Here is an 8,637-nt window from a genome sequence, read left to right on the forward strand (position 1 = left end):
CACTAAGCCAAATTCCATTTAGCATTTTTATACAAAGTTACAAAAGCTCATGGATCACCAATTGGAACTAAGGAATGAAGAACACAAGATAAGGATGGACATAATGACTCTTCAGACATTATTCATTCCTCATCTTTCATCCATCCAAGAGCAGATAAAAAAAGCTACCTCCCTATCCACTCAACAAGAGGGAAGCACCTTAGATGGACTAATTTCACTATTAGCTGACATTACAACTCAGGATTCACTTATGAACAGTGTTAAGGATGCCCTCTCTGCTACTCTCACCGATGCTAGAATGAAGTACAAATCCATTTTTGACCAGTTGCCACCACCGAATGGTAACTAAGTTTTGATGTTTATCAAAAAGGAGGAGTGAGTATAGCATCAAAGTACCAAAGAGGGAATTGTTGTATACAGGGGGAGTATACCGAGCAGTGATCACCAAACAAAACCAAGTACAAAATATTGATCATCGAGCATGCAAAATTAGAGTTTTGTACAATATATTGATAAGGGAAGTATATCTGAATATACTATTTCATTGACAAAAGTATATGCTGTTAGTTTTGTCAAAATTTTGTAAGTATATAGATTTTTGAGTTATGAATTTGAAAGTAGTTTTGTCAAACATGTCAACTAATGTCAAAAGGGGAGATTATTACTACTTATTATAGCTGCCATTAGTTTTATATCCAAAGTCATTCTATATACTCTAGTCGGTTATTACTATCGAAACATTCAGTCGGTATGCATAGAGCAGTCGGTTATAGAAGAAAGTAGTCACAGAGCCCAGTATACACCGAGCTGTCTACCGAGTAACATTCCATGTCTTCCGAGCAAAAACAATGATACACCGAGTTGATAGACACTGAGTAAATCATGTTACCAGATTCATTGAACCTAGACACTTGTGTGGAAATATGTTACAAGATCAAGGAGCAATAGAACCATTATCACATTGGAAATTGCACTTAAGGATTGTGTATGATTTCGAGGTCATCTATCCAATGAAATATTTTGCATGGTTATTCATTTGATAAATCATGTTTGTAAGATCGAAGCAATGAACTAGATCACCGACATAAGAGATCTATTTATACAGCATCGATTGAGATCAAATAAATATATAGAGGTTTATGAAGCAAGACATGTGTGATACATAAGAAAGCACTGAGTGTTATGACTGTTACATAGACATAGAGGTCACCGAGAAGGATTTCGGAGAACAGTCAAAGTACAGAGTAAACAGAAGGGTTTACTGAGTTACTTTATGGGTTACCAAGGTATTCTATTAGCAAGGTAATCTCATTTTGAGCACATAGAATCTGCTATAACATTCCAGATGTAAAGTTGTAGATATTTGTAAAGATTTTATTGTAATATTTTGAAGTTGTAAGAGAAACCTTTAACAGGGTAAAAGACTCCAACAAAGTCTATAAATTGTAAAGCCTTTAACCAGGTGCAACATTTAGAATAAGTGTTGTAAAATCCTTTAGCAAGGTAGATCTAACGATCTTGATACTCCTAACAGGGTAAGCTATCAGAAATAGCTAAACATGTAGCTCTAACCGAGCACTCTTTATTATTGCAGTAGTGAAGTTGTGGGTGCCATCCCCACCGCAGGTTTTCTCTCTAACCAAGAGTTTCTGCATAGCCAAAATAGATGTGTTATGGAGTGAATCATGTATGATTGTTATTTATTTGTTTTAGCTTTATGTTATGTTACAACAAATTTTCATTTATGTGTATCAATGAAGATATTTTTGAAGAAAAGTTTTGAAGTACTGATTCACCCCTCCCCTCTCAGTATATTATCTTTCCATATTGGGCCTAACAGTTTCTATCTTTGCAATAATTTGATGGTGGTTTGGTTATATTTGGAGATGATAAAGAATTCATAATCAGAGGGAGAGGAACTATATCATTGCATGGTAAGAATAACACTGATAATGTTTACTATGTTGAATGTTTAAGGCATAATCTTTTGAGTGTAGGATAGCTGGTGGATAAGGGATTTCAATTACAGTTCAAGGATGGAAAATGCAAAATCATTAATAGATCTCAACTAGAGATTGCAACCAGTACACAAACTAAAGGTAACATCTTTCATTTGAACTCCGGTGAGAATACATGTTTTATTGTAGAAGTTGATGATAATTGGCTATGGCATAAGAGGTTGTGTCATGTGAATTTTGATTGCATTGTAAAGATCAGTTCAACTAAGGTTGTTAGAATATACCTAAGATTGTGAAACCCTATAATCCAGTATGTAAGGAATATCAAATGGGAAAGAAAGTCAGAACTTCTTTTAAGAGTATACAAGACAAATCTAATGATATTATTGATCTTATTCATATAGATTTGTGTGGTCCTGCTAGAATTAATTTTTTTTAGGGTGATAGATATTTTATGCTAATCATTGATGACTATTCTAGAATGATGTGGGTTACTTTTTTGAAGGGAGAAATCTAATGCTTTTGAAAAGTTTAAGATATTTAAAGGTAAAGTTGAGAAAGAGATAGGGTTGAAGATTAAATTCTCAAGGTTAGATCAGGGTGGTGAATTCACATCTGGTGAATTTAACAGTTATTGTGAGAAGTATGGGATAAGGAGACAGTTTCCGTATCCTAAAAACCTCAGCAAAATGGTTTTGTGTAAAGAAAGATCATAACTATCTTGGATGTGGCTAGAACTATGATGGTGGAAGCTAATATAAATCATATCTATTGGAGAGATTCTTTGAGAATGATGATATATACATTCAATAGAGTTCATATCAAAGGAGACACCGATAAGACACCTTATGAGTTATGGTTTGGTCATACACCTATAGTTAAGTATTTTAGAATCTTTGGTAGTAAATGCTATATCAAAAGAGATGATTCCAGTAGAAATTTTGATTCTAGATGTGATGAAGGAATATTTCTTAGTTATTTTAATGAAATAAATGCATATAGATGTTATAACAAAAGATTGCAGAGAATTGTGGAGAGTGCTAATGTCAAGGTAGATGAGCAGTACAAAGGTCAAATCATAACTTATGAGAGAGAACCAGAAGTGGAGATGATCATAACTAAACCAATAGCACCTATGCCAAAAGAAAATGTTGAACCACTTACCTCGACAGTATCAAAAAATTCAACAGTAACTGAAGATCAGAGTAGAGAAACATAAAGTCAAAAGACTCCTAGGTATGTAAAGTTAAATCTTTTATAAGATCAGATCATTGGAGACAAGAATAAATGAGTAATGGTAAGAAGAAGGTTGGAAGATGATGAGGTATGTTTAATTTCTCAAGTTGAATCGACATCAGTTATTTAGGCTTGTAAAGATGAATGTTAAATGAGAGATATGGAAGAGGAATTAGATCAGATAGAAAAGAACAACACATGGACTTTAGTTCCCCGACCTAAAAATAAGAATGTTATTGGAACTAAATGGGTCTTTAGGAATAAATTGAATGAGGATGGACAAGTTGTGAGGAATAAGGCTAGATTGGTATGTAAAGGATATTCTCAGAAAGGAAGGAATTGATTATGATGAGACTTTTTCTCTAGTTGCTAGGATTGAACCTGTGAGATTATTGTGTGCTTATGTTGTGCATAAGAAATACAAGGTTTATCAAATGGATATTAAGTGTGCATTTTTGAATGGAAATCTTGAAGAGTAAGTTTAAATTGAGCAACTTGATGTATTTTCACTTTTAGATTACAAAAACATGGTTTGTAGGTTAAGAAAAGCTTTATATGGATTGAAACAAGCCCCTAGAGTTTGGTATGCTAGATTGGACAAATATCTTTTGAAGCTTGGTTTGACTAAAGCCAATGCTGAGAGTGACTTATATTACAAGATCACCGATGATGACATATTGATTGTTGAAGTCTTTGTTGATGATATCATTTTAGGAGGTGAGGATAAGTTATGTATGGAATTATCTGATAAATGAAGGATGAATTTGAGATGTCTATGATTGGGGAGTTGAAATTTTTCTTAGGTTTGCAGATTACTCAGACTAATAAAGGTATTTTCATCTGTCAAACTTAGTATTCTAGAGAGTTGTTCAAGAAATTTGGTATGGAAAATTCTAAATTAGTTGGTACCCCTATGGTTACAAGTGAGAAATTGACAAAGAATGATGCATCCACTCCGATAAATCCTACAAGGTATAAATCTATGATTGGAGGTTTGTTATATCTGATTCAGACTAGACCAGATATAATGGATGCAATTTGTATTGTATCAAGATATCTTAGTGATCCTAGAGAGAATCATGAGAGTGCAATGAAAAGGATTTTTAGGTATTTGCAAGGAACAACTGAGTATGGTTTGTGGTCTCCTTAAAATGATGACTTTACACTATGTGCATATACAAATGTTGACTGGGTTGGAGATGTTGATAACTGGAAGAGCACATCTGGTGAAGCTTTCTTTCTTGGAAAGAAACTTGTTTCATGGATCAACAAGAAATAGTCATGTACTTCTTTATCTACTGTTGAAGCTGAGTATGTTGTTGCTGCTACTAACTGTAGACAAGTTTTATGGATGAAACAAATTTTGAAGGAAATAAGGGTAGATTGTAATGAACTGATATTTATTCACTATGATAACCCTGTTGCTATTGACATATCAAAGAATCTGATATTTCATTCTAAGACTAAGAACATTTCTATCAAGTACAATTTTCTGAGGACAAGGTGGAAGTAAATGAAGTCAGATTGGTTTATGTGAACACTAAAGAATAGATTGTAGATATCTTCACTAAACCTTCTGTTATCACTCTTTAAAATTCAGGGTGATTTCTCTTTTCAATCCTTTGAATTTTGGGCTTTCATGGCTTCATTCTACCTCTGAGGATTATTTGTCTAAGGATTTAGGGTTTTTGCAAATTCACCTTTTCCATCTTGAAAGCCTTGCATTCTATTTTCTTGTTACCTTTTTCCACTTAAGTGGAAGGGTTGGTCCATCGTCAGAAGAGGGGTCCCTTTTTAGGTCTTTGCCTTGGCAGGATATAAAATTCTTTTGACTAATGCCCTTTTCCTAAGTCTTATTTCATTTTATTAATGTGTCGGGTTTCGTAATGTCCATGCAAGTTCTGATGGATCCAACAACAGGTGTTGTTTCACGATGAGAAGATGCACGAAGTAGCAAAAAGGTGGTGGGCCTAAGTAAAGCAGTCAAGGTGAAGGATAAAATCTATGCATCTTATTGTTGATCTAATGGTTGGCGTTGTTTCGCGATGCAAAGATGCATGCTATTTACCTTTCGCGAAGTAGTGAAAGGGCAGTGGGCCCGACAGATAGATTTGCTTGCTAGTTAAAAAATGTGCAACTTGAAGATGATCTAATGGTGCGCATGGTTTTGCACTGAAAAGGTGCAGGATGTTTACCTTCCACGAAGTAGAGAAAAGTGGTGGGCCTAGCAGGTAAGCGGCTCCCGAGTTTAAAGACCAATCAACTTGAAGTTGATCGAACGCTACGCGTTGTTTTGCAATGAAAAGTAACATGATGTTTATCCTTCGTGAAACAATGAAATAGAGCTGGAAGTGACATGGCGGATCAGGTGGCGATATAGCTAGATGTATGACTAAGATAGAAAATGATTTGTCAATGAGACACATGGCTCCGATTAGATTTCTGCATTGGTCTATTTGAAAAGGTGGTGGTGTTGGTGAAAGTCATGGTACAATGAGACACGTGGTGGTTCAAATGTGGAGACTGACAAAATTCTTGGGTGAGTAAGTGACAGCCATGTGGAAGATACTTGTCAGAGGTTTGCAGATGAGTGGATTTATGAAGAGGGCCCACTTTGAAGACTAAAGAGACTAATGGCCAATCAACTTGAAGTTGATTGGATGTTGCACACTATTTTGCATGGTGAAGGTGGAAGAAGTTTAAACTTCACGAAATAGAGAAAAACCATTAGCGATGGTGGTTACACATGGTCATATGGATAAGCAGTCATGGTGAAGGATAAAAGCCGAGCAACTTGAAGTTGATCTGATGATGCACGATGTTTCGCATTGCAAAGATGCGCAAAGTTTAATCATTGTGAAATAGCGAAAAGTTGGCAGGGCCCATTTTTAAGAAGGATGACGCAAGTAAGGTTAAGAACATGCACATCTTGCATGATCCTATAGTTGGCGTTGTTTCACGATGCAAAGATGCGTGAAGTTTACTCTTCACGAAGAAGCGAAAAGGAAAAACACTTAGAAGATTTATGTGGTCCATTGGAGCCATTTTTTGAATTCAATTATGAATTAATTGTCGAAGCATGTGACTTAGTTGTTTCTAATCAATGCTCAGTTGCCATAATAATCTTCACATCAATTAAGACTTCGGCGTCAATTCAAAGAATCTAGCAGAGGAACCACTGCGCAGAGTGATTTTTTTCAAGAAACAAGTAAGTTTTTGCAAATTTCTTCATAGTTACAGTTGAATTGGTATCATCGGGTGCTTGAGTCCTTAAGAACTCTATCTAAGATTTAATTGAAATAATTGTAATTCTGAGATGGCACCAAGAAGAGATTTCATGGGGAAGGTTAGTTACCAGGAGAGAGCCATTTGTGATGACCTTTTAGAGAAATTAAATAGGTCCAATAATGCTTCAGGAAAAATGAAAGAATTGGTGCTTAAAGCTTCCCACCTAAGAATTGGCAATGGCCTATACGATAAAGGGAATTGGTTGAGGGATTCCCAGATAGGAATATCAGGTTTGGGACTTTTCAAAGTGGGATTTAGCTAGAGAAATTCCCTTACTCCTATGAATAGTATATGGGAACTAGATGTCAAAAAGTTCATAGTCCCTGGGGTTTTCATGGATGTGGATTTGTTAACCCAAATTACCAATAATTATGATCCCAATACCAAGACTATAAAAAATATAAATGGTGGGTCTCTAATTGAAATAAACAATGAGGAGTTCAGGAGAGTTTTCAGACTCAGTGAGGTATCAAATTATTTAGAGCCCATCAATTTTGAAACATTTGCAAAGGTCTATGATGCACAAAGAGACCACCTTAGAAATGGCCCCTTGAAGGAATTGTTCGCTAAAATAGGAGGACTAACAATTGTAGGCCCTAGTACCATGGAACCGTTTTCATTAAACTTATTTACTTTGAGGGCTAAAGGGATGTACTGGTCCTTATGTCAGATTTTGGGGGAAGATGCAGAGACTACTATGCCAACCCACTATATGCTCATGATAGCACAGATTTTGAACCCATCCTTGGCAATAACTTTTGATTTTGCACCTTATCTCACTGATGCCATTCATGAGGGATTGGTAGGGATAAAAAATGCTAAGGTGCACAGACCTTTTGGGTGGTATTCTCTCCTTATGCACATGATTCTATTTAAAGGTGTTGAATATTTTGCTAATGAAATGGACCTAATCAAAGAAAAAGATGGCGAGGATATGCTCGTTCAGTTGTGGAGCACAATTTTGTCTTGGGATAGAGAAGATGCAAGTTACCTAAAGTTTGATAGATGTTTTGCATCTAGGCTTAGAATTATTTTGTGCCCACAGAACCTTAGGATTCCTAAAGCTCTCTGTGAATTCCTTAGGCCTAAGGAATTTGCTGAAGATATTAAGATTTTACATAATTGGGGTGACATATATCTGTACCCTATCTCCACTATGTTCAGAGTGTTTGGTTTCAGAGGAACTCCATATTTTCTCACATATCAAGTCCCATTGAAGATAGGAATTGCTCAAGTCTTGAGGCAAATTGGAGGCCTGCAAGAAGCAGAATTAACAAACAGGGGGAAAGGGACAATTTTCCTAACTGTTACTGTGGCACATCAGTTTGTAATCACCAAGGGTGGTTGGATACATTTTGATGATTTCTTTCAGCCATACAGGTTGTCTACTACAACGGCAAGATTTGCTGACCCAGAGGGTTTCTTTAATGGCATGTTTAAGAAGAGTGTCGTGTGCAAGGGTAGGGCACACCAGTTCCATTTTCCTAGAGATTTGATCATAAATGAGTTCAATTTAGATGAACGGGAATTGAGGAAAGAAAAGTGCATAGCTTTTAAGAAAGATCTAGACTTCATCCACCAATTTGATAGTAGCTATGACCCCCTGGCTAGTTTTACTCCTTTCGAGGAAAAGGTCAAGTTTTTGATTCTTTATTTTGAAAATTTAATGAAAACTTTAAAGGAGAAGAGGGAGGCTAAACATGTCATAGCTAAGACATCATTTGCAAAAGCATTTCCTCCCAGTGATTATGTGATGTACAAGAGATCTACTTACAATTTGCTAATGCTAACAAAAGGTGAATCTTTCTCCTCAAAGGGGAAAAGGTCATTTGTAGATGTTGTGGAGATTCAAGACTCTCCTAAAAGGAAAAGGGTAGGAAAAGAGGTACAAATAAATGAGCCTTTATATTCTCCATCTCAATCCCCAATCCATGTAGGGGATGAACATGTAGTAGCAGAACAATTGCTGCAATTAGGAAGCCTTGGGGAAATTGCCCTCACTTATGAGGAGTTGCAAGAAGGAATGCCTGAGGAGATAGCAAGTGCCCAAATGGACCTAACTACAAGCCAATGAACAATTTTTGGCAAATGATAGTTCCATCAAAAAAGGATCCTTCTTGCAGCTTGTTTGGAGGAGGAATATAAACCAGTTCAA

This window comes from Cryptomeria japonica, chromosome 6 (assembly GCF_030272615.1).
Source record: "Cryptomeria japonica chromosome 6, Sugi_1.0, whole genome shotgun sequence".
NCBI lineage: Eukaryota > Viridiplantae > Streptophyta > Pinopsida > Cupressales > Cupressaceae > Cryptomeria > Cryptomeria japonica.